Raw genomic sequence first — 25,374 nt, 5'->3', positions numbered from 1 at the left:
TTTCAATCCAAAGACATTTCAAAGTTGTAAAATCTAAGAGCGCACTTGTATCCAAGAGTCAAGACACTTGAATCCAAGAGTAATTAAAGTTTCACTCAAAAGAAACTGAAAGTTTCTCAGAACAATTTCACAACTCACTCAAATCCCAAAAAGCTCGAGACCGAGGCTTGATCATCAACAGAAGCAGATCAGCAAGTTAAGTTCAGTTTGAGACCTCAAAGTAATAGGTCGGTGTTCTTCACTAATAAGCTTAAACTCTGTAAAACATCAATTGAATAAAATAAAATTATATTTTTTTATTTAATCGGAGTTGCAAACATTTAATTATATATATGTAATAATAAAAAACAAATAAATAAAAACCAACAACAAATAATAAATAGTTAAAACATTTTTAAATTTTCCAAAATGCTATATTTTAAACAATTTTACATAATGACTAGAAAATAACTTCATTTTATTACGTTATTTTTCAAAAGGAGGGAGATGTAGTATGCACACATATTGAACACCCACTGTACTAAGAGTACTTAAAGGGTACACACTGTAACACTTTGTTGCAGTGTTAACATAATCAAACATGTCCCGGTCGTAAACCCAAGTGTCCGAAATATGAACCGATCGCTATGCCTTGGACTACACACCGAAAGTGCTAGCGTCGGCATAATTGCAACACGAAAGGACCTTATGTGCATATACCTCGCGCTCCCGCTTAAGAGAGCATAGCCCATATACTTAAGCATATACATAGCCGTCTCTCTGCCGCCGTCTGTGGGCAGCGCAGCGACGAGACTTAGCCTTACTTAGAATTAAAAGAATAATGTTAAAATTAAAAACATTTAAACGTCGGAGCGGCACCATTGCTGCTTCGCCAAATAAAGAAATAAATTTAAAAATACAAAAAACTTGATGTGTTGAAAGTCTGATCAGGAAGGTGATACTTCATGGCGACCGTGACATGGTCCTAAAGGACCTGAGGAGCAGTGAGTCATAGGAGAAAAAAAAAGTGGCGACCGAAAATCAAAAACAAAAAAAAAGTGGACACTTCATGGATACTTCTGACCATTACCAAAAAAAAAATGGCGGACCATTATCGAAAAAGTGACAAACAGGAAGTCCGTCAACATCCGACAAGTGTGAGAGGCAATCCGCCCTTTACACCAACGCGGGAAATTGGCAAATAGGATGCAAAAATATAAATTCTAAGTGAGTAGAGTAATGGGCAAACGCGGAGGCCAGAAAAACAAAATAAATAAAAGAATAGCTCACATTAAGTGGCTATTATACACAAATACGCCGCCCACATGGGCATAAGCAGAAAAAATAACTGCTGAGCTTGATTTTTTAAAAGAATGCCTCCAGCTACGCAAACCATACAGCAACTCACTCAGATAATATTAAAGTTATAAATGGAAAAAAATTTTATTACCCCACCATCTCCAAGCCTTTGCCGAAGAAACCTGACGTCTGCCCGAACGACTGCCCTGGACCACTGGACACAACTACACATGCATGAAGAAGACCTGTGCGAGGACCGGCACCGGCCCCGCCTGAGCTCATAGGCTCGGGACAACTGTAGCAGAGAATTCAACAAGCGCGAGAGGCACACCGCCCCTTCCGCCTTCGAAGGAGCGTCAGCGAAGCCAAGCCGGCGACGACCAGCTGACGCGGGGAACACGGAAAAAAAAAAAACACATTTTAATACCATTTGCACTGCGTTGCATAATTCTCTTAACTGCACTGCGATGCATATTTTTTTATAAATATAACATAATTTTGTAAAACTGAGCGGAACCCTTTCTGCCCAGTTAAAAGTATGGCCCGTAAAGCCATACGAAAAATTAGATAGAACATGTAAAAACAAAATTACAAATCTCTAAAATTTTCTTAAAAACAAAATTAATACAAAAAAAAAGTTCAATTTAAAGCAAAAATTTCTATTAAAAAAAAAAAAACAATTTAATCATATTTTTTCCATGAGCCAATATACATGGCACATTGATTATAAATTGAGAAACACATCAAATATAATTGGAATAAATTATAAAACACCAAAAATGGGTTAAGTAGACACCAAAGTGGTAGACTCAACGGCAAACGTTGTAAATAAGAACGAATCTGAAAAAATTGACACAGAAATTATCACAATAATGCTAATAATAATAGCAGTTATAATGTTAGCAAATGCGCTTTTAAAATTATATAAATTGCACAATAAGTGCCTTCTCAAAAGATTCCAAAGTCAAGCAAACGACTTGGACAAAATTAAAAACTTGCCCATCATATTTGCGATCATTATTGGCATTAATGAAATTAAAAAAAAAATGTATTAACATATTCAATAAAATTACAATAATTCCCAATATCATTCTTATTTTTTTTAATAACCCCAAATGAACACTCTAGATCTATTACAAAGGTCTATAGGAATGACCCAAATTTTCAAATTGGTCTCAACGACCCCGAAGAGCATATTAGAGCTCGAATACAGTTACATTGATTTGTTCAGGTTAGATTTTTCTCCAATGATTCATTGCTCCAGAACACAAAAAGGAATTGTATTATTGTTTATGGGGAAAACAACCAAAATGCCACCCTTTAGTTTAGAAATATAAATTAAACGCACGATAGGTTCAATTGAAATTATTTCTTGATTTTATTAGCTGTGCTCGGAGTTGCAGCGATTTTGTATAACTAACTTGCCGAAAGCTTGACTTAAAATTTGTGTACATGTTTTCGCTGTAGCTCAGCTGAATAGATAACGCGAAAGATGTAGCGAGATAAGAAAGGCGAAGAACAGTAAACATGCAAAGCCCTGCGTGTGCACCGCACATCTATGAGCATTTGACTAGGTGCTGGCGCTCTGCTTTAAACATACTCCCCCCGTTGGAAGAGGCACGGTTCCAACCAAATGGGATTCGATGGGCAGAGCGGCTAGTTTGGTGACGACCCTTTTGGTAAGACCTGTAGCTGTCCGGACCACAGCTACTCTGACGACACCGTCCTTTCCGGGTATGACTTCATGGATACACCCAAGCTGCCATTTCATCGGTGGAAGGTTGTCCTTAAGCAATACAACACGACCGATTTGGATGTCGGATGTTTTGATCCGCCATTTGCTCGTTCTTGCAACAGGGAAAAATACTCTCTGCTCCATCTTTTCCAGAAGTTCTGATGCATTTGTGTTATTCTTTGCCAACTGCTTAACCGGCCTTCGCGAAGATGAGTAACGTCAGGTGTGATCATGAAAAGTGATACTTCAATTGGACCATAACCGTAAGAGCTTGCATCTGTGTGTAACTCGATTGGATAATGTGGATCAAAAATAACAAGTACATTTATAAGAATAGCAATAATATTTTTTCTAATATCTTTCAACTCGTTATTCCAATTAAACACACTTTTACTCGAAGTTAAGGAATATATCGGTTTCATAATCTGTGAGAACCGAGGCACGAATTTTCGAAAGTGAGACGCCAATCCTATAAACTGTCTTACGCTTCGAACTGTTTGCGGTGGTGGCAGGGAATTTAATGCAAGAAATTTTCGAGGATTAGGCCTTAACTCTCTAGCTCGTACCTCAAACCCCAAGTATTGTACAGTAGTTTTTAAGAATCCACATTTTGCTATGTTAAAAGAGAATCCCGCTGCAGTCAATACATCCAACACACAATTTTCCATACCTAATTTTATGGTAGATGACACCACCATTATATCGTCCATATAGACTATTACATAAGAATATGCAAGATTTCCCAATGCGTTTATAATGGCTCGCTGGAAAACAGTCGGGGCGTCCTTGAGGCCAAATGGCATTGTCAGATACTCATAGTGCCCATTAGGTGTAATAAACGCGGTAAATTCCACAGAATCGGGATGAATGGAAATCTGATGGTATCCACTACCCATATCCAGACAAGTAAAATATTTTGCACCCGCAAGTCTACCAATCTGGTCGTTGATAAGTGGTAAGGGATATCTGTCAGAAACAGCATTGCTGTTCAGTTCACGATAGTCAACGCAAAGTCGATCGGATCCGTTCTTCTTTTAACCAAGAGTATAGGGCTAGCATAGGGACAACAACTAGGTCGAATAATGTTACAGATTAACAAATCTGTTATCCTTTAACGTACAATTTCTTTTTCATTCGGACTCAAACGATATGGACGCCGCTGTACAGTTTTGTTTGGATTAATTAATCTAATAGTGATTTCACCCGTATTACCCTTTGTGCAAGGGATTCCATCAATAAATGCAGCTGAATAGACTTTAAGTAATTTAATTAAGTTTTCCTTGTCATTACCAATCATTTCAGTATCAACATTAAGTAACAAGGCAGATGGCTCAGATACTTTACAGACGTTTACAGACTTAGACTTAACAAATTCAAATTTATCAGGTGTCAAGATGATTTCGCATCCCTGACTAAGGATTTCCCTACCAATTACAATATTATATATGAGATGCTTATCTGCTATGACGTGAAACAGTACTTCTACAATATTTCCATTAATAATGCATTCAGATAGTTTTTGTAGCTTACTGGAAATGCCAGCGTCGCCAATACCTCGTATTATCACAATATTATTAATAAGTTTGCCATCAAATTTATCGGCAACACTACTTCGAATAAGCGAGCATTCTGCTCCAGAGTCAAAACAAATCGGAAAGATCTCACCCTGGTGTGTCGAAACTCCTTTTGGCTCAACCACAAAAAATTGATTACATTTCTTCTTAGTAACTCCTCCAGATTTAGCTGCATTGTTCGTGCACCGATTCGCAAGATGCCCAAGCTGTCCATACAGGTCACATTCTGCAAATCGCGATGCTGTTTATTCTCCGATCCAGACCGCTTTAATTTGCACTCCGCCATTTTATGTCCTGGTTTCTTGCATAAGTGACATCAGTATTTCCAGCACTCCGTTTTTGTCAAATGTAAATGCTTTCAGTTCCATCTGGAGTTGACTTCTAGTTTGTACATTTGACGAAAACACCATACGCTGCAAACGGTTGTCAAAATTGGCCATATGCGCAAGTACCGTGGATACAGCTATTTCCTGGGCGTTCATGTTGACGTCACCATACGGCTTGCATACACTGCAGGGCACTCGTGGTGGGCTGGGCGGCTGTTCAGCAGATTCAGGTTCAGTTCTTTAAACTGCTCCCAATTAATGCCGGGATAGCAGATCTGTGCAAGCCACACTGAAGCACTGCCCTGCATGCAACTACTCAACATCATGATAAGTGTGCTGCCATCAATCTGCTGTTCGTCCATAATAATGCTTGCCGTTGCAAACCATTGAGTCGCATCAGCTTCAGTTACATCTGGGTTAAATTTTGGCAAAACCACTTGATTTTGTGGACGCACAGACGCTTGCAGAGCTTTACACGTTTCGACGAAATTACGATTCTGCATTTCCATAATAGTGCGCCACTGATCTTCAGAAAATGCAGGAGTTGGCACTGATACCACTTCTGATGTCGGGTTGTCGTTAGGATTTTCCATATTTAATTGCACAGATTGTATACGGCGAATACACTTGATCACTCCACTGCCAATTTGAGACTACCCCAGCTTATTAGCATACCAAAAATGCTCTCCAGACAATGCTGCAACGAACATACTTGTATCTCTGTCTCTCGCAGTGGCTCAAGCATACACGCACATCAACCATAGTGCGCATCTCTCTCTCAAGCCTCTAAACTCACGCAAAATCTCTCTCTCATGTTCGCATCGAACTATCCTGACCATCTGGCGAATAACGGAACAAAGCGTACTAACAAACAACCGTTAGAGTGCAGAGACTAGAATTGTTACTTGGCACACGCATTTGATTTAATCCCTTTACACTGACTACCATAACTTAAGATCCAACATATACAAAAATCGAAGTTAATCCGATTGTTCCTATGGGAGCTATATGATATAGTCATCTGATTTTGATGAAATTAAAAACGTAATTCTGAAATATTTAACCATTACTATATGTCGAAGAACTAAACAAAAAATTAAAAATCAGCAAAGTTATAATTTTTTGTATTTATTTTTTCGATAGTTTCTATGAGAGCTATATGCTATAGTCGTCCGATTTTAATGAAATTTAAGCCGTAATTCTGAAATATTTAACAATTACAATATGTCAAAGAACTTAAAAAAAAAATATAAGAAACAGCATAGTTATAATTTTTTTTATTTATTTTTTCGATTGTTCCTATGGGAGCTATATGCTATAGTCGTCCGATCCGGCTCGTTCCGACTTACATACTACCTGCAATAGAAAGACAACTTTTGGGAAAGTTTCATGCAGATAGCTTTAAAACTGAGAGACTAGTGTGCGTAGAAACGGGCGGACAGACGGACGGACAGACGGACAGACTGACAGACGGACAGACGGACAGACGGACATGGCTAGATCGACTCGCCAAGTGATACTGATCAAGAATATATATACTTTATAGGGTCGGAAATGTCTCCTTCACTGCGTTGCAAACTTCCGTCTGTCCGTCCGTCTGCACTCAAATAGTTGAGCTGCAAATCATCATAGCTTCAATGCTTTTAAACATACCCGCAAGTAAATCATTATTTTAATGTCTTCAAGAATATTTAATATTTGCAATAGCTGCAAGGGTATATGAAGTTCGGCTTGTCGAAGTTAGCTTCTTTTCTTGATTTATTTTTTTTTACTAATAAATGGTGATGTATATAGTTTGGATTAAATAAAAAATTAATAATTAAAAAATTAAAAGTTAATTAATAACTCAAGGTCATAGTTGAAATCTGTAATAACACAACTTTTTGATAATGTTTTCATTGCAAATTTTACAATTTTTTATATATTCTTTTAATTTTGTGAGTAAGTTTGGACAACATTACAATATATTGATTTCTTTATAATTTTCGTCAAGTCCCCTGTGTGCTCTACAATGTGTTTCTACGATTATAAGTGCTCTGTCTTGTATGAAAAAATTTATTCATAAATTTTTCCTTAAGTGGTTTTTGAATTTTATAAAAGTCCTCTTAAAACAAAGAATACCTACAGTGATATTAGGAAGAATGTATTCTCTTAAGATTGATATCAAATTTTCAGGAGTGTCAAATTCTACTATATGTCTGGTATTTTCGAATATTGTAATCGAATCATGTATTCTATACCTCCCCGTTGCCATAAGCAATTAATGCTTAAACTGGTTTAAGGGTTATCGGGTTTCTTGTATAACATTCTCAAAACTACTCTCTGCTGAATGCTGAGTATTTTGATCTGAGAACCATTCGTTACTTTCAGTTAAGTTGCTAATCTGAATCCTTGATAAGGCGTCCGCAACTACATTAGTTGTACCTGGTTTGTAAATGACCTTTGGAGTGAAACTTTCTATGAAGGAATACCAGCGTTTCATTTCTATATTAGGATTTTTGTCAGAGATTGCGAAGGATAATGGTTGATGATCGGTGTGCGGACTCTGCCCAAATGCAGAGTTATCAAAGTAAAACGTCCGAGTTGTTTCGATCTCTAATATTCTTTTAATGATTTTAATGTTCAAGTTTGAGATTACAATGCTTTATGTATAAGAGCAAATTCAAAATACAAACATATGATTACAGTGAAGGGTAATTAAGTAGTACAAGTTGGCAAGGTATTTAAATTAACCAACTGTTTTTAAACAAAGTTATTTATGAACAAAGAATAATAAATGTAAATTGGCGTTAGGTTATGATATCATCTAACATTCTCCGCCCGTTGAATGATCCAAGGAGTATTCAACCACCGATTTGCTAAGGCAGGGGCGCTATCTTGCAGATGGGTCTACGAATGGTTCCATTTTTCACCTTGATCTCGGCCACTCTTACTCGTCCATCAGCTCCAAAATGCGTGTTGGTGATGCGACCCAGGATCCATCTCGTGAATTATTACAATTTGGCCAATTTGAATGTTGGCATCGGGTTTGAGCCATTTGGAGCGCGCCTGAAGTGTGTGTAAATAATCACGCCTCCATAGCTCCCAGAACTGCTGCTTCAAGTACGTTACGCGCTGCCACGACGTAAGATAGGAGGGTTTGCTCTCGTCAATTGAAGGCTCCGGAACAGACATCAGAGAGGACCCAATCAGCAGGTGCGCTGGGCTTAGTGCCTCTCCATCGTTCGGGTCTTGGGATAGGGGTGCCATTGGTCTTGAGTTTAAGATTGCCTCCGCCTCCATTGCAATCGTTTGAAGCTCCTCGTAAGTTAGCCCAGTGTTGCCCAAGTTTTTGATCATCTAGGTCTTCATGTACTTCACTGCGGAGGGATGAACTTAAACTAAAATCCCACGATGCTGCTGAAGTTATGTACATTCAATGTGTTGGCTTCGTCAAACAGCTGATGCTTAAAGTCCTCGAGCTGAGATCGTGCCCCGACGAAATTAGTTGCATTACCACAATAGATGCGTAGTGGGACGCCTATGCGACTGACGAAGCGCTTTAAACAAAGAATAAAGTTATTAGCAGATAGATCGGAAATGAGTTCTATGTGTATTGCTTTTGACGAAAAGCATATAAACACGGCCAACACATAGGTCGACTCCAGTTACAAAAAAGGATCGTTGTGAATGAAAGCGATCACCTGGAAGTGATACCATTATTTGTTCCATTAAACGGGGCTTATAATGGTAACAGTAACGATTTCTCTGGCGTTTACAATCCAAGCCTGGAGTCGTAGAATTCCAATAAGAGCCATTGGTCAAGCGTGCATGTGCTGCCGGGGCAGATACTTAACAAATTTCAATGTTAAGCAATGATCTTTTGAAGGAAGAGCAGGAAATTTGGCATCGAGTGAAATGGGCGCCTTGGCTAAGCGGCCTCCTACACGTAATAGTGTTATGGAACGGTTTGATCCGTCAGTCGCTGCTAGGAATGGATTTAGTTTTAGAAATTCGGGTTTAAAAATCTTGTTTTCCTTGAGTTGCTGAATTTCGTTATAAAATGTCTTCTGCTGGATATGTGATACGATGTGCTTGAACGCGTATTGCAATTCAGTTGCTGATGTATGGATTACATCGACTACGTTCAATTTCCTGTTGCCCTTGATTCGATCGAAGACGCGCAACACAAAAGCTATGACTCGCAGAATGCGCCGATAGGATGAGAACTTGTTGATAATGTAATCGAACACATCTTGTTTGCTGCCACTATCGGTACATGTGAGGACTGTTGATTTTCGAAGCTCCAACTCTTCTTCGGTGTCCTAAGAATTTAGCACTGGCTGAGGCCCTCCAGATGAGGGTTGACGTAAGAAACTTGGTCCACTAAACCATATAGTTTCCATAAGCTCATATACGGCGCAGCCTCTTGACACTATGTCCGCGGGATTGTCCTTGCCCGGAACGTGCCTCCAAATAATGTTTGAAGTGGTTGATTGCATCTCAGAAATCCGGTTGGCGACGAAACAGTTTAGCCTGGACGAGTGCATGGTTAGCCACTATAGAACAATTCTTGAATCTGTCCAAAAAAAAAACGTTATTAATGTAATTTTCGAATTTTTCCTTAACCTTGGCCCATGTTTTACACAATAAATACGCGGTGCACAATTCTAGCCGCGGCAATGAAATTGCCTTTGTTCAGGCCACGAAGGAGCACCCGGTATTCCCGGCTTTCCGCTCTCCCCATCTGCTCTCCGCTCTCACCCAGCTTCCCTTTTCCCCACCACGAAGTCTCCATGAAGTCTCCACTGCGCTCTCAATAGCATTAGAATAAGTTAGAATAGTTAGTTCGATTTTCATAGTGAATAAAAGTGTTGCGCCCACACCCCTACCAACCACCGAAACACCTACGACTCGTCATTCAACTACAGGACCTGTGCACCTTCCAGGACCCTCCAGAGGACTCGGCCATCGCCCTCTACGTTCATTTTTGGTCCTTCGAGCCGGATATTTTTCTTTTGGACCCCGCTTCGGTGGCTCGATCCTCTTCAACATACAACAGCAAGATAAGTACGAAATAAATTATTAATTGCCGATCTCCAGTAAGTGTTTCGAATATACAATTTCGTCTTACTTTTTGGATGATATTCATGTCAAATCAAATTCCGATTTCAATCCGACATTACGGCAATCAATAACTTCAAATTTGCGGCCATCTTAATCGTTCCCCCCTTTGTGCATATTAATGTACAAAAATTCTAAGTCCAGTTGGCCGTGCATCATTCATACATCAACCTGCAATTTTCCAAAAAATTCCTACGAATAATTTAACAAACTCCTAAATTAAAAAAAGTGTTAATTTTTTGCGCGTGCCACAGTGAAAAAATATAACAATTTTCAATTAAAGTGTTCCGGCAATATTGGCCCCCATTCGTTTTTGTTCTTTTTCACTGTGTAGAGCCTCCGCTCACAAGGTTACATTTTACATTCACATTTACATACATTCTACAGTCCACTTATCTCCAAAACGAAAAAATCACAATTACAAACAATACACATACCCGCCGGCAAGAAATATTAACTATGTTTCACTTCTCCTGGTAAAAAATTACATGCAGCCATACATTTACATTTTCGGCGCTGCAAATAAAAATACAAAATTGTCCAATCGCATTTTTTACTTACATATTACTCTCTGATCTACTTACATTTTAGTCTCTGAGCGAAAATACATATTTGCAGAGGCTTCAGACTTACACATTTTTTCTCTGAGCGAGCACACATACTTACAGAAGCTTCATACTTACATATTTTTCTCTGAGCGAGTGTACATATTTACAGAGGCTTCATACTTACATATTTTACTCTGAGCAAAAATACACATTTACAGTGCAGCCTCTTACATATGGTTATTTGACCAAAATACATATATGAATATTTGATTTCAGCTATTCTTGGGCGGAGGTGCAGAAAGAAACAGGTGGCTTATGCACAAAATCAATATTTGTTTTTTTTTCTCGTCTGGGTAGTTGAAAAATTCCAATTCCAATTCCAACATTCCGGAAAAGCCCGAGTCCATAAAAAACTCCGAGATACTATATTCATGGGCGGAGGTGCAAAAAGAAACAGGAGGCTTATGCACAAAAATCAATATTTGTTTTTTTTTCTCGTCTGGGTAATTGAAAAATTCCAATTCCAATTCCAACATTCCGGAAAAGCCCGAGTCCATACAAAACTCCGAGATACTATTTTTCATGGGCGGAGGTGCAAAAAGAAACAGGAGGCTATGCACTAAAATCAATATTTGTTTTTTTTTTCTCGTCTGGGTAATTGAAAAATTCCAATTCCAACATTCCGGAAAAGTCAGAGTCCATAAAAACTCAAAATACAATTTTTTCAAGTAGCGTGCCCAATTCCAATCGTTCCACACACCTACAATTCCGCATATTTGTTTTTTTTTTCTCGTCTGGTTAATTGAAAATTTCCAATTCCAACATTCCGGAAAAGCCCTAATCCATAAAAACTTCGCAATACTATTTTTTCAACTCGTTCCACACGCCTACAATTCTGTTTTTTCACATCCAAACTGACACAACTAAAATACCATTTTTCAAGTAGCGTGTCCTATTTCAATCGTTCCACACACCTACAATTCCGCATATTTGATTTTTTTCTCGTCTGGTTAATTGAAAAATTCAAATTCCAATTCCAACATTCCGGAAAAGTCCGAGTCCAAAAAAAAAAACTAAAAAATACAATTTTCAAGTAGCGTGGTCCATTCCAATCGTTCCACACACCTACAAATCCGCATTTTTTTCATCCAAACTGACACAAACATAGTGTGGCGAGATCCACAGCTATTCGCGAGCGTTTTTTGGTCTTAGTATGCCCGGTGGAGACGATAAGAAAAAGGTATCTGCTTCCCCTTGAGCAAAACCAAGTCCACGCTCTCGCCGCTGGCAACCAAAAGCTCCAAGAGCCCACCAAGCATCGTGGTGAAGCCGGCTACGCCAAAAACTCCAAGTTCATTAAGTCCAAACGCCAAACCCGCTACTTCCAGTTCAAGGGTGACTCGATCCATACAAAAAATGGCTTCAACTGCTTACGAGTTAGCTTTAAATAAGTTCATTGCGGTCTCAGATCGTCTAAGCGATCTCGAAAGCAGAACCAACACTCCTGGGAACGAAACTCCAAGCGTTTCCATGCTCCAAATCCATCGGGAGCAAGTCCGAGTGTTATGGGACAAGGTGGAGAAAGAGTTCGACGTATGCTCAGAGTGCATTACGGCAGCAGGCGAGGATGCAGCTTCCACAATGCCCATTCTGAAGTCAAAGTATAACTACTGTTATACAGTGTATGAGAGATACGCCGCTCAGCTCACAGATATAATCCAACAGGGCACAGCTCCGCCAGCTCAAGCTCAAGCCCCTGCCCAGAACTATATCTCCTCTGGCTGTCGGCTGCCTCCGTGCGACACAGAGGTTTTCTCAGGCGATTACCTACGCTGGCCCACTTTCCGGGACCTTTTTACAGCGATATATAAAAATAATCCAAGGCTCACGCCTGTGGAAAAGCTGTTCCACTTAAACGCTAAAACGAGCGGTGACGCGCATGCCATAATCGCAAATTCCCCTTTCACCAACGATGGCTTTCGCTCAGCTTGGGATAACCTAACTGAGCGGTTCGACAACAAGCGATTGCTAGTAAAAAGCCAGCTTAAAATCCTCTTCAACCTCCAGTCGATTTCGCAAGAATCTGGGGCAGCTCTAAAGGAACTGCAAACCCATGATTCAAGGCTGTCTGAACGCCTTGGAACTGTCCGGAATCCTGATTACAGATTGGGACTGCATTCTTGTCTATATGTGTTCGTCAAAGCTCCCCAAGCTTACACTTTCCTTATGGGAGCAGTCCTTGCACGATAAAGCCGCAATTCCAAAATGGGTTGACCTGAACACCTTTCTCACTGAGCGCCATCGAACCCTCGAGGCCATAGATGACGTGCGACCTTCTGGGTCAAGTCATTCGCAGTCCAAAGCAACGAACGCTAGCGGGTCTTTAAGCAGAATAAATTCTTATGAGACTAAGATAGTTCCGAAACCGAGACGTTGCGATCTGTGCTCAAGGGAAAGCCACCCTATACGCACTTGTCCACGTTTCCTCCAAATGACAGTAGACGAGCGGGCCGCCTATATCCGAAACAAGCAATTGTGCTTGAACTGCTTTGCCCGAGGGCACCAGCTTCGGGACTGCACAAGCACCCACAGCTGCTTCACCTGCCGCAGTCGCCACCATACGCTGCTGCACCGAAGCAACCCTTTTGCCAGCCCTCCAAGTCGGCCTGATGTTCCCATGTCACGACCAGCAACTTCGACAGAAGGCTCAGCCGCTTCCGATGACTAGTCGGGTGTGCAAGTCTGTTTTGCGTCAGGTGCAAGATCGGTTCTGCTGGGGACAGCCATCATAAATATTTGCCACCTGGGTTCGAATTTCCAAGCTCGTGCCCTTATCGACTCAGGATCCGAAGCAACATTTGTGACAGAGCGTCTGTTCAATCTTTTCAAATTACCCTTCCAAGTCGTCCAAGCCCAAGTCTCAGGCTTAAATCAGACAGTGTCCGCCCAGTCCAAGAAGCTCTGTCATTTTACAATCAGATCTCCAAGTAGGCCCGCTCTGCAGTTAGAGACGTCAGCCTATGTCCTTCCACAACTGGCAGGGAATCTGCCTTCCTACCCAATTCCGCAAGACTTTCTTCGAAATCTTCCCGATTTACCATTGGCGGATCCGAAGTTTTATGAGAGCGCACAGATAGATGTTCTGATAGGAGCCGACATTCTGCCTTCGGTTCTCCTAAATGGGGCAAAAACCAACATCTGTGGCTCCCTCCTTGGACAAGAAACAATTTTCGGGTGGGTGCTCACTGGGCCAGTATCCGCTTCCACCCAGAGTCAGATTGCCACCTTCTCTACGCAAATTTCCCAAGCGTACGACAATGGCTTAGATAAAATCCTCACCAAATTCTGGGAGGTGGAGGATCTACAAATAAAGTTGGTAAAGGAATCCGATTCCGTCTGCGAAGATAATTTTCTCCGAACGACCACGAGAGATGCGAACGGCAGATACGTCGTAACCCTACCTTTTCGCGACCCGGAACATCCAGGGTCAGGGTTAGGGTACTCCAGGTCGTTTGCGTTATCTCAATTTTTGAGAAACGAGCAACGCTTAAAAAGAGACATTCCGCTAAAGATACGATACGACTCAGTGATTCAAGAATATCTGGATCTGAACCATATGAGAGAGGTATTTCCTACCCACGATTTCGCCAGCTTCTACCTTCCACATCATGCCGTACTTAAGCCTGAGAGCACTACTACAAAGCTGCGCGTAGTATTCAACGCATCCAGTCCCTTGTCCTTATATCCTTCATGCTGGCCCAGTCTTACAGTCCGACCTTACCATTCAAATCCTAAAGTGGCGGTATTTTCAATACGTGTTTAGCGCCGATATTTAAAAGATGTATCCGCAGATCTGGGTAGATCCGAAGCACACGCCTTTCCAGCGGATATTGTTCCGTAATCCTGATGGGGACATCCGAGAGTTCGAGTTGAAAACGGTCACCTTTGGAGTCAATTGCGCTCCGTACCTGGCCATTCGCGTGCTTCAACAACTGGCAACTGACGTACAACACAGCCATCCTAAAGCGAGTGATGTCATTCGTCATTTTATGAATGTAGATGATATCCTAGCTGGCGCCGACTCTAAAGAAGACGCTCGGCTCTCGATTCAAGAGCTACAAAGTGCCCTCAACTCCGCTGGGTTTCCATTGAGAAAATGGACGTCCAATCATAAGGATATTTTTGCTCACATTCCGAGTGACCATCTCCTGCGCTCCGATTTTCTGGAGATCGATGCCGAAAGCACGGCAAAAACGCTCGGTGTCCGTTGGAAAGCCACATCTGATGAATATTTCTTTGTTCCGCCCGAATTATCCGATGAATCGTCCCTTACAAAACGCCAGGTTCTGTCACAAATTGCCAAATTGTTTGACCCTGCAGGGTGGCTCGCGCCCTTCGTAGTGCGTGCGAAAATCTTCATGCAGGAGATTTGGCTGCAGGACCTGGGGTGGGACGACGAACTTCCAAGTGATCTGTGTCTGAGATGGCAGAGCTTTCTACAAAGCTATTCTGCCTTAAATCGAATCCGCATTCCAAGGTGGGTCTCCTTCCGACCAGAATTCAGAGTCGAGCATCACGGTTTTTGTGACGCGTCTCAAACGGCATACGGTGCTGCGATCTATGTACGAGTGGAAGTGGGGCATACGACTATGGTGCACCTTCTCACTGCAAAGACGCGAGTTGCGCCGGTAAAAACGGTATCGCTTCCCAGATTAGAGCTTTGCGGGGCCTTGTTACTGGCTGAAATGGCAGCAAGTGTTCTTCCGAGTATGCCAATACTCACATCCGAACTCTTCTGCTGGGCAGACTCCACCATTGTGCTCGCATGGTTAAACAAGCCGGCTTGCCAGTGGACTACTTTTGTTGCCAATAGGGCGACCAAGATTACCCAGTCTACAAAGGCCGAGAAGTGGTCGCATGTTCAATCCGAACACAATCCCGCAGACCTGGCCAGTAGAGGGGTAGCACTTCAGGAATTGGTCGACAATCCTCTTTGGTGGCATGGTCCCGCATGGTTGCAAAAGCCACGCAGCCAATGGCCAAGTCAGGGCGACAATTCCCCAGCGACCGAGCTAGAGAAACGTCCCCTTAAGTCCCACGTCGCAACTATTCCGTCTGAAGATTTCCTTGACCGTTTTTCCAAGTTCGACAAAGCACTGCGGGTTCTCGCTTATGTCAATCGTTTCATCCAGCGATGCAAAAAACAAGCAACACCCTCTGATAAGCACCTGCTAGCGGCGGAAATTTCCGCCGCGGAACGACTACTTATTCTGAATACTCAGCGCAGAGACTTCTCCCATGATTATCACTGCTTAAGTGAAAAGCGCTCTGTGCCTTCTTCAAGTTCTATCCTGAGCATGAACCCGTTCATAGATCAACATGGTCTGATAAGAGCGTGCGGTCGCGTGACGGCCTCCGACAGCCTTCAATATGATGAACGGCATCCAGTTATCCTTCCATATAGCTGCCCACTTTCTCGCCTACTTGTCCAGTTCACTCATCGCATAACCCTCCATGGCGGCAACCAGTTAATGGTACGCCTCATTCGGTCAAGATACTGGATACCAAAACTAAAGAACTTAGTAAAGGCAATAGTAAACTCCTGCAAGGTATGCGTGATCTACAAGAAAAGGCTACAAACACAGTTGATGGGCACTTTGCCGAAAAACCGTGCGTCGTACACGGGAATGGACTTCGCCGGCCCATTCGAAATTAAAAATTATACCGGAAGAGCGTGTCTCATAACAAAAGGATATGTGTTAGTGTTCGTTTGTTTTTCCACCAAGGCCATCCACTTAGAGCCTACCTCTGATCTCGCGACCGAGAAGTTTCTCGCCGCTTTCGCTCGCTTCGTTTCCCGGAGATGGTGTCCTCGACAAGTCCAGTCTGACAACGGAAAAACCTTCGTTGGCGCTGCTGCCTTGCTTTATCGCGACTTCCTTCAGGCTGTAAAAGAGTCTGTGACAGATGCCTATGGTCATCAGCAGCTCACCTGGCAATTTATACCTCCGGGAGCCCCTCACATGGGAGGCCTATGGGAAGCTGGTGTTAAAAGCTTTAAAACACTGTTCTATAAGTCCACAGCCACTCGAAAATATACTTTCGAAGAGCTTTCGACGCTTCTGGCAAAAATTGAAGCTTGCCTAAATTCCAGGCCACTCTCCCCTATGTCCGAAGACCCTACCGATCTCTTGGCCCTGACACCAGGTCATTTTCTTGTTGGAGGACCTCTCCTGTCTACCGTGGAACCAGAAGTCAAAGGGGACACCAGGTCTATGATCAACCGCTGGCAGCATCTAAAGGCTCTCCATCAGCAGTTTCGTATGCGATGGAAGGAAGAATACCTTAAAGAACTTCACAAGCGCAATAAGTGGCAGGCCCCCGCGAAGAATCTTCACGTCGGCGACATGGTTGTCATAAAGGACGAGAATTTGCCTTCCAACGAGTGGCGGCTCGGCAGAATTGACTCTGTCTTCCCAGGAGCCGATGGCAATGTCCGTGTAGTGGACATCCGCACGGCACGCGGGGTTGTCAAACGTCCAATCACCAAAGGCGTACTTCTGCCTGTGGAGCCTTCAAAACTTCCACAATAAATTGGCCCACATTTTTTTAGTCCTAAGTTGTTATCCACAATTCCTAATATGATTTCCCTTTATTCACCTTCATTCATTCATGATCTAGATCAGAAAAATGGCTCCCCGAACACGCACCGAAGAACCCCTGGACGGCAGACGTACTCGAGGTATTAAATCCTACCGTTGCCGAGTCTGCAAGGGAGTCCATCCTCTACGGAAGTGTAGCAGGTTTCTGAAGCTGAGCGCTGAGAAGCGGCTTCGTGCAGTCTTGGTAAACAAGTATTGCTCGAACTGTCTTGCCCACGACCACTCGAAAGCTGACTGTCGCAGTGGAAAATGCAAGAAGTGCCAACGGAACCACCACACGCTGCTGCATATGCATGAGCGGTCTAATTCTGGGCAGCGTTCGCGCCGGCAAAATCCGCCAAATCGCCCGACGCCTACGTCAAGGCAGCGCTCAGCCTCCCCTACACCAGCTCCGTCGCTTTCATCGCTGCTACAACGTCACAGCGTCAACGTCCTTCCGACTGCTTCGGTGATGGTGAAGACCGGAAGCAAGACTTTCGAGACCGCAGCTTTAATCGACCCTTGCACACCAGTGAGCTGCATCGACGCTTCTCGGGCCGCCGCATTTCGGTTGCCAACGACCAGTGTTGGTGACGACAAGGTGTGCAACGCGACGATACAGTCCAAATGCGGGACGACCGAGATGGAGGTGGTGTTCAAAGTCGAGCCCAAGGTGGGCATTCGCACACCGACTCGGACACTCAACGACGCCGTCCGTACCAAATTTAAGGGCATACAGCTCGCGGATGAGCGGTTCTATCTTCCCGCCACAATTTCTGTCATTCTTGGGGTGGACGTGTACCCCAAGGTGATCCAGTCGGGGTTCCTGATGGTCGACGAAGGACTGCCGGTCGCCCAGAAGACGGTTTTTGGGTGGATCATTTCCGGCGCCTGCCACCAACCTTAGAAGCCATCTTCTTTTGCAACGCCAGCGATTGCAAGGGGGGCGGAATGTTCAGGCCACGAAGGAGCACCCGGTATTCCCGGCTTTCCGCTCTCCCCATCTGCTCTCCGCTCTCACCCAGCTTCCCTTTTCCCCACCACGAAGTCTCCATGAAGTCTCCACTGCGCTCTCAATAGCATTAGAATAAGTTAGAATAGTTAGTTCGATTTTCATAGTGAATAAAAGTGGTTGCGCCCACACCCCTACCAACCACCGAAACACCTACGACTCGTCATTCAACTACAGGACCTGTGCACCTTCCAGGACCCTCCAGAGGACTCGGCCATCCCCCTCTACGTTCAGCCTTTATTGGGGCCACTTTAGACTTTGCGATAATTAGTATTGATTTAAACTCTCCATTTAAGTTTGTTCGTAGATAAAGGCAACAGCCATAAGCTCGCTGCGATGCGTCTGAAAATCCGTGAATTTCCGATAGATTTCTTGGTGACGAGTTAATAAATCTTAAAATTTCAAAGGTTTGAAGATTGTGCAAATCTTCTTCTATTCGCTTCCACTGGGATTGAAGCTCAGAGGGAAGTGGATGGTCCCAGTTTAAACGGTCCATCCACAACTCTTGGACCAATATTTTGCACCGAATAACGACTGGTGATACGAGCCCTAGCAAATCGTACAGGTGAGCCGCAAGTGAAATGATGCTCCGCTTGGTGATGACAGTGATTGTAGGTAGTGTATACCTAAATCAGAACACATCTAGTTCGGGCTGGCACGACATGCCCAATGTCTTCGTTACATCTTTGGTATCAATCTTGAATTGAAACTCTGCTCCATTGCCTTCTATTTTGCTTGTGTTCCATTTTGCAAGCTCTAATCCAGCCTTAGAAAGTATGCTGGTGACCTCTGCAGCCTTGTCTTCTGCAAGTCGAATTCAGATGCCAATTGCATGGGATTCAGAGCTATGTATTCCTTCATGAATTTCACGTACATCTCTCTTAACAACGGGTTGCGGTTCAGCCTGCGTTAATTTGGAAGAAACCGGGATTTGGCAATTTCAAAAGACTTTCCTATCTTGTGTGGGTTCTCTTTAAAGGGCAAGCAAACTTGGACCCGTCCAGATGTAAGAAACTTTGTGTTTGCCAAATAATGCCGCATTCCTCCTCTTCTACGGTGAAACAATTATGGTGCGAATCAAACTCCTCTATTAGCCAAAACCTTTTTAAAGCATCTTGCAGCTCCGAGGAACGTGCCATGTTGCATGTGACAATTTGTGATTGCGGAATTTCAGAAACCTTTCCGCCAACGATCCAACCAAGTGCAGTATTGACCAGGCAAGGAAGGCCAGGACCCAGAGAAATTTTTCCATTTGAAAGTAAATCAAAAAACTTTTGTGTGCTGATGAGTAAGTCAATCTTGTGAGGCATGTAGAATCCTGGATCTGCAAAGTCAACGAAACGCTCTGGCTGATTAAGCGATATTGTCTTCGCTAAAGCGAATTGTAAATGCCATTCATATACTGATAGTCGTGATCGAATTGTTGTTGAGACAGAAAATCGCATCTGCGTTCTGACACCACCTATGCCAGAAATGTCATAATTCTGTCTTTCGAATCTGAGCTGAAGGAGCTTGTCCAACTCTTCAGAGATGAAATTTATTTCAGAGCCTGAGTCAAGCAAAGCTCTGGCTGGCTGAAATATTCCGAACTTATCCCTAATCAACACTCCTGCCGTAGTAATTAAAGCGCTCCTCGAATGACGCGAAAGCATGGAAACAGCATGTGTGGGTTCCTGCTCCTGCTGAGAAGTGTGGGCAACAATCTGTGTTGGTTGCTCTGGATGAGCAGTTCTATGACAAACGCGACATCGCGATCTACTTGGACTTCTGCTCTCCAAATGGACGGTGCGCAAACGATTTATGCAGAGAGCGGATTGTTTGATGAAAATAAATGTATCCTGCTCCTAGTGAACTAAATAAAGGGCACTGAGTGAGAGCGTGATCAGTGGTAGAACATTTTTTACAACCACCCTGTGCCGCAAGAAAGCCTCTCATTATTAAATTCTCAATCACGAGCCTTTCGAGGTTATGTTAAGCGCCATTGAAGTCAGTTTGCATTCGCTGAGATGATATCGTACTATTTTCTGGCAATTTAAACTTTACTAAACTTATTTGTTTAACTGCAATAAGTTTAAGCTGCTGTGCACTTGCGAAAAAAATTGCGGGGGAAAACGGACCCGAAAACAAAAGTCAATGACCGCCGTTTGGCAACCGAAATTAAATAACGCTCGATGTTAGATAAAAGCTTTGATCTGCACAGCAGCCTATGCTGACTGTACAAATGCATGTGCAAAAAATGGGTAAAAGAGCTTATCTGTGTATGTATGAGTGTGTGTGTGTCCTTTATCACCCACCCATGTCGAAGGGCCATATTTAATAATTTAACAGAACTACTGAGCGTTTGCAGATGAGTCCGAAATTAAGCCACGCAAAGCGCTTATCTCTGTTTATCTGGACTTGCATACGTACATACAAGTGCAAGTTCGAAAAGCATAGTTTTGCGTATATTGTTGTTGTCAGTGATGCTGACCAAATCAAAAAAGTTATTGATTTTAATTTAATCTAGTATATAAGCTCGGCTTAAAGCCTTTGCAATGTTATCAACTTCTTTTGCGTAAGCAGATTTTCCGTTTTGCTTTAAGTTTATTAATTTTGCTTCAATAACTTGTAATGTTTCACCTGTTATATTTTTCTCTCACATATTAATAATAATAATTGAGAGCGTGAATAAACCGTAGTGCTTTTCAAATTTTGTAAGCATAGTTTACTAAAAGTATTTAGATGTAATTCATTGTTTTGTTTTTGTTTTAATTCCATTTATATTTCATTGTGTTTTCTGTGTAGAAATATTTTTTTTTTATTTTTATATGTATAATTATATAACTTTATATAAATATATATATGTTGCAGCATTGTTATTATTTTCCGACATTGTAATAGCGCAGCGAAATCCTAAACGCAACTACCAGCGTCATCCCTTCTTCTTTCTGTGCTCACAACCGAACCACACTCGGTGACAGCGACACAACGCTGTCGCCCCGCTAAAACGGTACTTCTTAAGCGACAGCACGCAGACAACCAAACACAGCACCGTTAAAGGCTGATGCAATATTTCTATATTGATGAAATTAGACTTCTGGAATTTTCTCGAGACTGTATACCCATACACTCATACCAACATCCACACACTCTTAGTGTGCGTCGACACGGCCATCCTGACCATTACACGACCTCGTAAAAATGCTTTGTTACCATTCAATCACCTTATAAAAGTTTATTCAAATATAACTTTTAATTTTTAATCTAAATCTATTATTTCCATTACAAATAACATCTTCCTGTTGATACAGCTCATTTTTACATTATCATTTACCATTCAGGTTTCTCATAGTATTATCTAATGCGCCACACGCCATGATCAAAACAATTGTTTTGCACTTGTGCTTACATTATTATTACAGATTTTAATATTAACTCTTAAAAACAACTGTACTGTGTCTTTCAACAGTTTATTTTTCATTATGTCTTTTTCAACTATTTCATTACTGTCTCTTTCAACAGTTTCTGATTCAACTTTTTTATTACTGTCTCTTTCAACAGTTTATTTGTACATTATTACATTATTAACTCTTAAAAACAACTGTACTGTCTCTTTCAACAGTTTATTGTTACATTATTTCAGTACTGTCTCTTTCAACAGTGTCTTTTTCAACTATTTCATTACTGTCTCTTTCAACAGTTTCTGATTTAACTTTTTTATTACTGTCTCTTTCAACAGTTTCTGTTTCAATTACATAATTTAAATCCTTATTACAACTTACAAATTCAACTGGTATTTTAGCATTTGGCATTTTTCTTAGGTCATCATGAGCATATTTATATTTTCTATAATTTTTCAAAGACCTGAGCATATATCTATCCCTCTCTAACAATTAAGTTATTTGAAACTTTGTTTGATGCCTCTCTTCATTTTTTAACAATACGAAATCTCCAACCTTGCATCCAACAATTTTAGCCTTGTTTTTATCAAATTGCTCCTTGTTATATGTTGCTGCAGCTGAAGTATTTTGACCTGCGCGTGTTCTTACTTCTGCCAAGTCGACCTCTTCTACCATATCGCAGGGTGAAAGCAACCCCAACGGGCGAGCAACTTTGCCGAAAAACGATTCCAAGGGGCTTGCAGTTGTTACTCGACTAACCGTACAGTTCAAGGCTAATTTAACTTCTCCTAATGCATCTTGCTAAGATCTTGCACCTGTCGCAATCAAAAACAAATTAATTTTTTTTGTGAACAAAACTCACTAAATCTAGTGCTGGCGAAACATCTGCCCTGATCCGCCATTATGCGACAGCATTTACGCAATTTTCATCATTAATTTTAAGTGTGTGGGTTAAATAAACAAATTTAGTGAAAGCGTCCACCTGAACAATGATATATTCCTTCTGATCAGACTTGCCACTCAACTTCCCAGTTATGTCGATGTGAATGGTGTGCCAAGGTTATTTACTCTTGGTATTGGATGAAGACTTACTTGACCTTTACCCGAAGAAGACATTGACATTTACATGTAATACAGTTATCAACAGACTTCCGAATATACTTGGACATATTATCGAACCAGTAATAGTCATAGGCCTTATCTAAAGTCTTCTCGCATCCCAAATGCATGATGGACTCATGAATTTGATTTATTACGGACCATCTAAATGGTCGAGGAAAAATTGATGAGGTTCGAGTTCTACCATTTCGTTGAATTTTTCAATACAGTATTCCTGCTCTCAATTCGTATGTTTTAGCAATGTCCTCAGCAAGAGAATTTTTTTTCAATTTATTTACAATATAAACTATTTCAGAATCTTGACGCTGTTCGGCCAAATTGTCAGATATTACCGGAAAATTTACTAGTTTTTTTTAGAGTTTTGCAAGTCAATTCTGCTGAAGGCGGATTTCTTGAAAAGAAGTCAACATGAGACATTCGTTTGCCTTCTTTATATTGTATGTGAAATGTAAAGGACTGTAAATACGCCCACCATCTTTGCACCCTGGGACATAGATCCTTTTTAGTTCTTGATGCTTTAAGTGAGTTACAATCGGTGAAGACAACAAAATTGCTACGCAATAGATAATGGCGAAAATGTTTATAGACAAAACAACAGCAAGAGTTTCTAGTTCATAATAAGATACCGTGATCAGCCGGAGAAGCAGCCTTACTAAAATATTCAATGACATGAGACTTGTTGTGATTTTGTGTAACAAGATGGCACCGTATCCCCGAGAACTTGCATCAGTATGCAACTCAATCGGATGGTTCGGATCAAAAATGACTAAAACTGGCTTTTGTGTAAGGATAGAAAAAACTTTTTGTCTAATTTCTTCATGTTCCGATCTCCAAACAAAATCATTCATCTCCGAAGTCAAAAAATATAACGGTTTCATAAAACAGGAAAATCCTTGCATAAATTGCCTGAAGTAAGACGCTTATCCAATCAATTGGCGTTAAGCAGAGACTGTCTTAGGAGGTGGCAAGGTAGTTAACGCTGTAACTTTAAACGAGTTCGGGCGGATTTCACCTGCACTCACTTTATATCCCAGATATTGAACTGTTGACTTGAGAAAAGAACATTTTTTTACATTGAATGAGAATCCAGCCTCCGTGAGACAATTAAGAGTAATTTGCAACCTTTCCAAAGCCTCACTTTTTGTTGCAGCAGCCACCATTACGTCATCCATATAAACGACAACAAACGTATTTGCAAGGTCTCCAAGTGCTTGCATGACTGTGCGTTGAAATACTGAAGGCCCAAAAGGCATTGCCAAAAATTCATATTGCCCGTCTGGTGTGACATATGCTGTTCACTCTACCGATTCTTTGTGCATGGGAATTTGATAATACCCACTTGCCATGTCTAAACATGTAAAATATTTTGCTCCATAAAGTCTGGCTATCTGATCTGATAAAGGTGGCAAGGGATATCTATTTGCGACTGTATTAGAATTTAATTCACCGTAATCAACACACAAACTATGACTGCCGTCTTTTTTGTTAACCAACATTATGGGACTGGCGTAAGGTGGGCAACTTGGCTTTATGATCGATCTTACGTTGTAATAATTACTTAATTTTGTCACGTACCAATTCTCTTTCATTTGGGCTAAGCGTATATGGTCTTCTTTGAACAATTTTTCTTGGGTCTACTAATTTAATATTCATTTCACCCGAACTAACTCTAGTCAAAGGAATTCCATTAATAAAATCTTTTCAATATTTTTCCAATATATCTTGTAATTTATCTCTATCTTCTCCAACAAGATCGGTATTTAATTGACAAAATTTCTCATCATTTGAACAATAGTTTACAGTTTTTGATCTAATAATTTCGAATTTTCCTGGTAATATTATAACATTAAATCCAGGGTACAGTACTTCTCGACCAATAATAATATCATTCTTCAAATACTCATTGTCCAAAACATGAAACAAAAATTCAATACAGTGTTGGTTAATTTTTACGTTGCTATGTATTTGTAATGTGCTACATATGCCGCCACTACCAATACCCTTCAACATCACTACATTGTTAATTCTTTTACCAACTAATTTGACACTTATCTTCTGTTTTATCAATGAGCATTCCGATCCAGAATCGAAAGTTGTTGTGAACGTCTCGCCTTGATGAACCATCTCTCCTTTGGGCTCAACCACTTCGCATAGCTTAAACTTACTGCAATGTGTTGAAATATGGCCAAGTTCACCACACTTAAAGCAGGTTGCATTCGCTTTTTTATGGTAACCAAGTGCGCTGTCGATACTGTTCCAGAATGTTCCGTGAGACGAAGGATGATTTTGCTGCTGTTTAGCTCGACATTCCATCACTTGATTGTTGAAAGTTTCGGACGCTTTATGTCAGTTGAAGATATTTCCTCTTGCAAAGTTTTCTTTCATTTGTTGAACGTGAATGCTTTAAGCTCGGTTTGCAATTCACTTCTGGTACGCATATTTAAAGTAAAAAGTAAGGCACTGCAATCTGTTATCAACGTGAGCCTTCTTGGCAAGCGTCACCGAAACTGCAATTTCCTTCACATTCATGTCACGCCATTTCGTTAGAAGTGACGTCATAATTAGATTATCATAATTGGAGAGACATTTGCCATCGGTCAGACAATTAGCTAACATTGACAGAAACATAACCGCTGGTGTTTCTACACTGCCAAAACG

General features: G+C 41.4%; 1 long non-coding RNA gene and 1 pseudogene across 1 annotated transcript; one reads left to right on the top strand and one right to left on the bottom strand.

The window, feature by feature from the left end:
* Window positions 1–9,645: 9,645 nt before the first annotated feature.
* LOC128264058 (uncharacterized) lies at window positions 9,646–10,529 on the bottom strand. The gene is made up of 3 exons (XR_008268648.1): window positions 10,454–10,529; window positions 10,027–10,187; window positions 9,646–9,938 (listed from the first exon to the last, which is right to left on the bottom strand). It is a non-coding gene; the product is annotated as an uncharacterized LOC128264058 (long non-coding RNA).
* A 1,292-nt stretch (window positions 10,530–11,821) lies between these two features.
* Window positions 11,822–17,157, top strand: LOC128264062 (uncharacterized; annotated as a pseudogene).
* The last annotated feature ends 8,217 nt before the right edge of the window (window positions 17,158–25,374 follow it).

Source organism: Drosophila gunungcola, unplaced genomic scaffold (genome assembly GCF_025200985.1).
Source record: "Drosophila gunungcola strain Sukarami unplaced genomic scaffold, Dgunungcola_SK_2 000055F, whole genome shotgun sequence".
NCBI classification, from domain to species: Eukaryota; Metazoa; Arthropoda; class Insecta; order Diptera; family Drosophilidae; genus Drosophila; species Drosophila gunungcola.
This window is presented reverse-complemented; position numbering and strand designations above follow the sequence as displayed.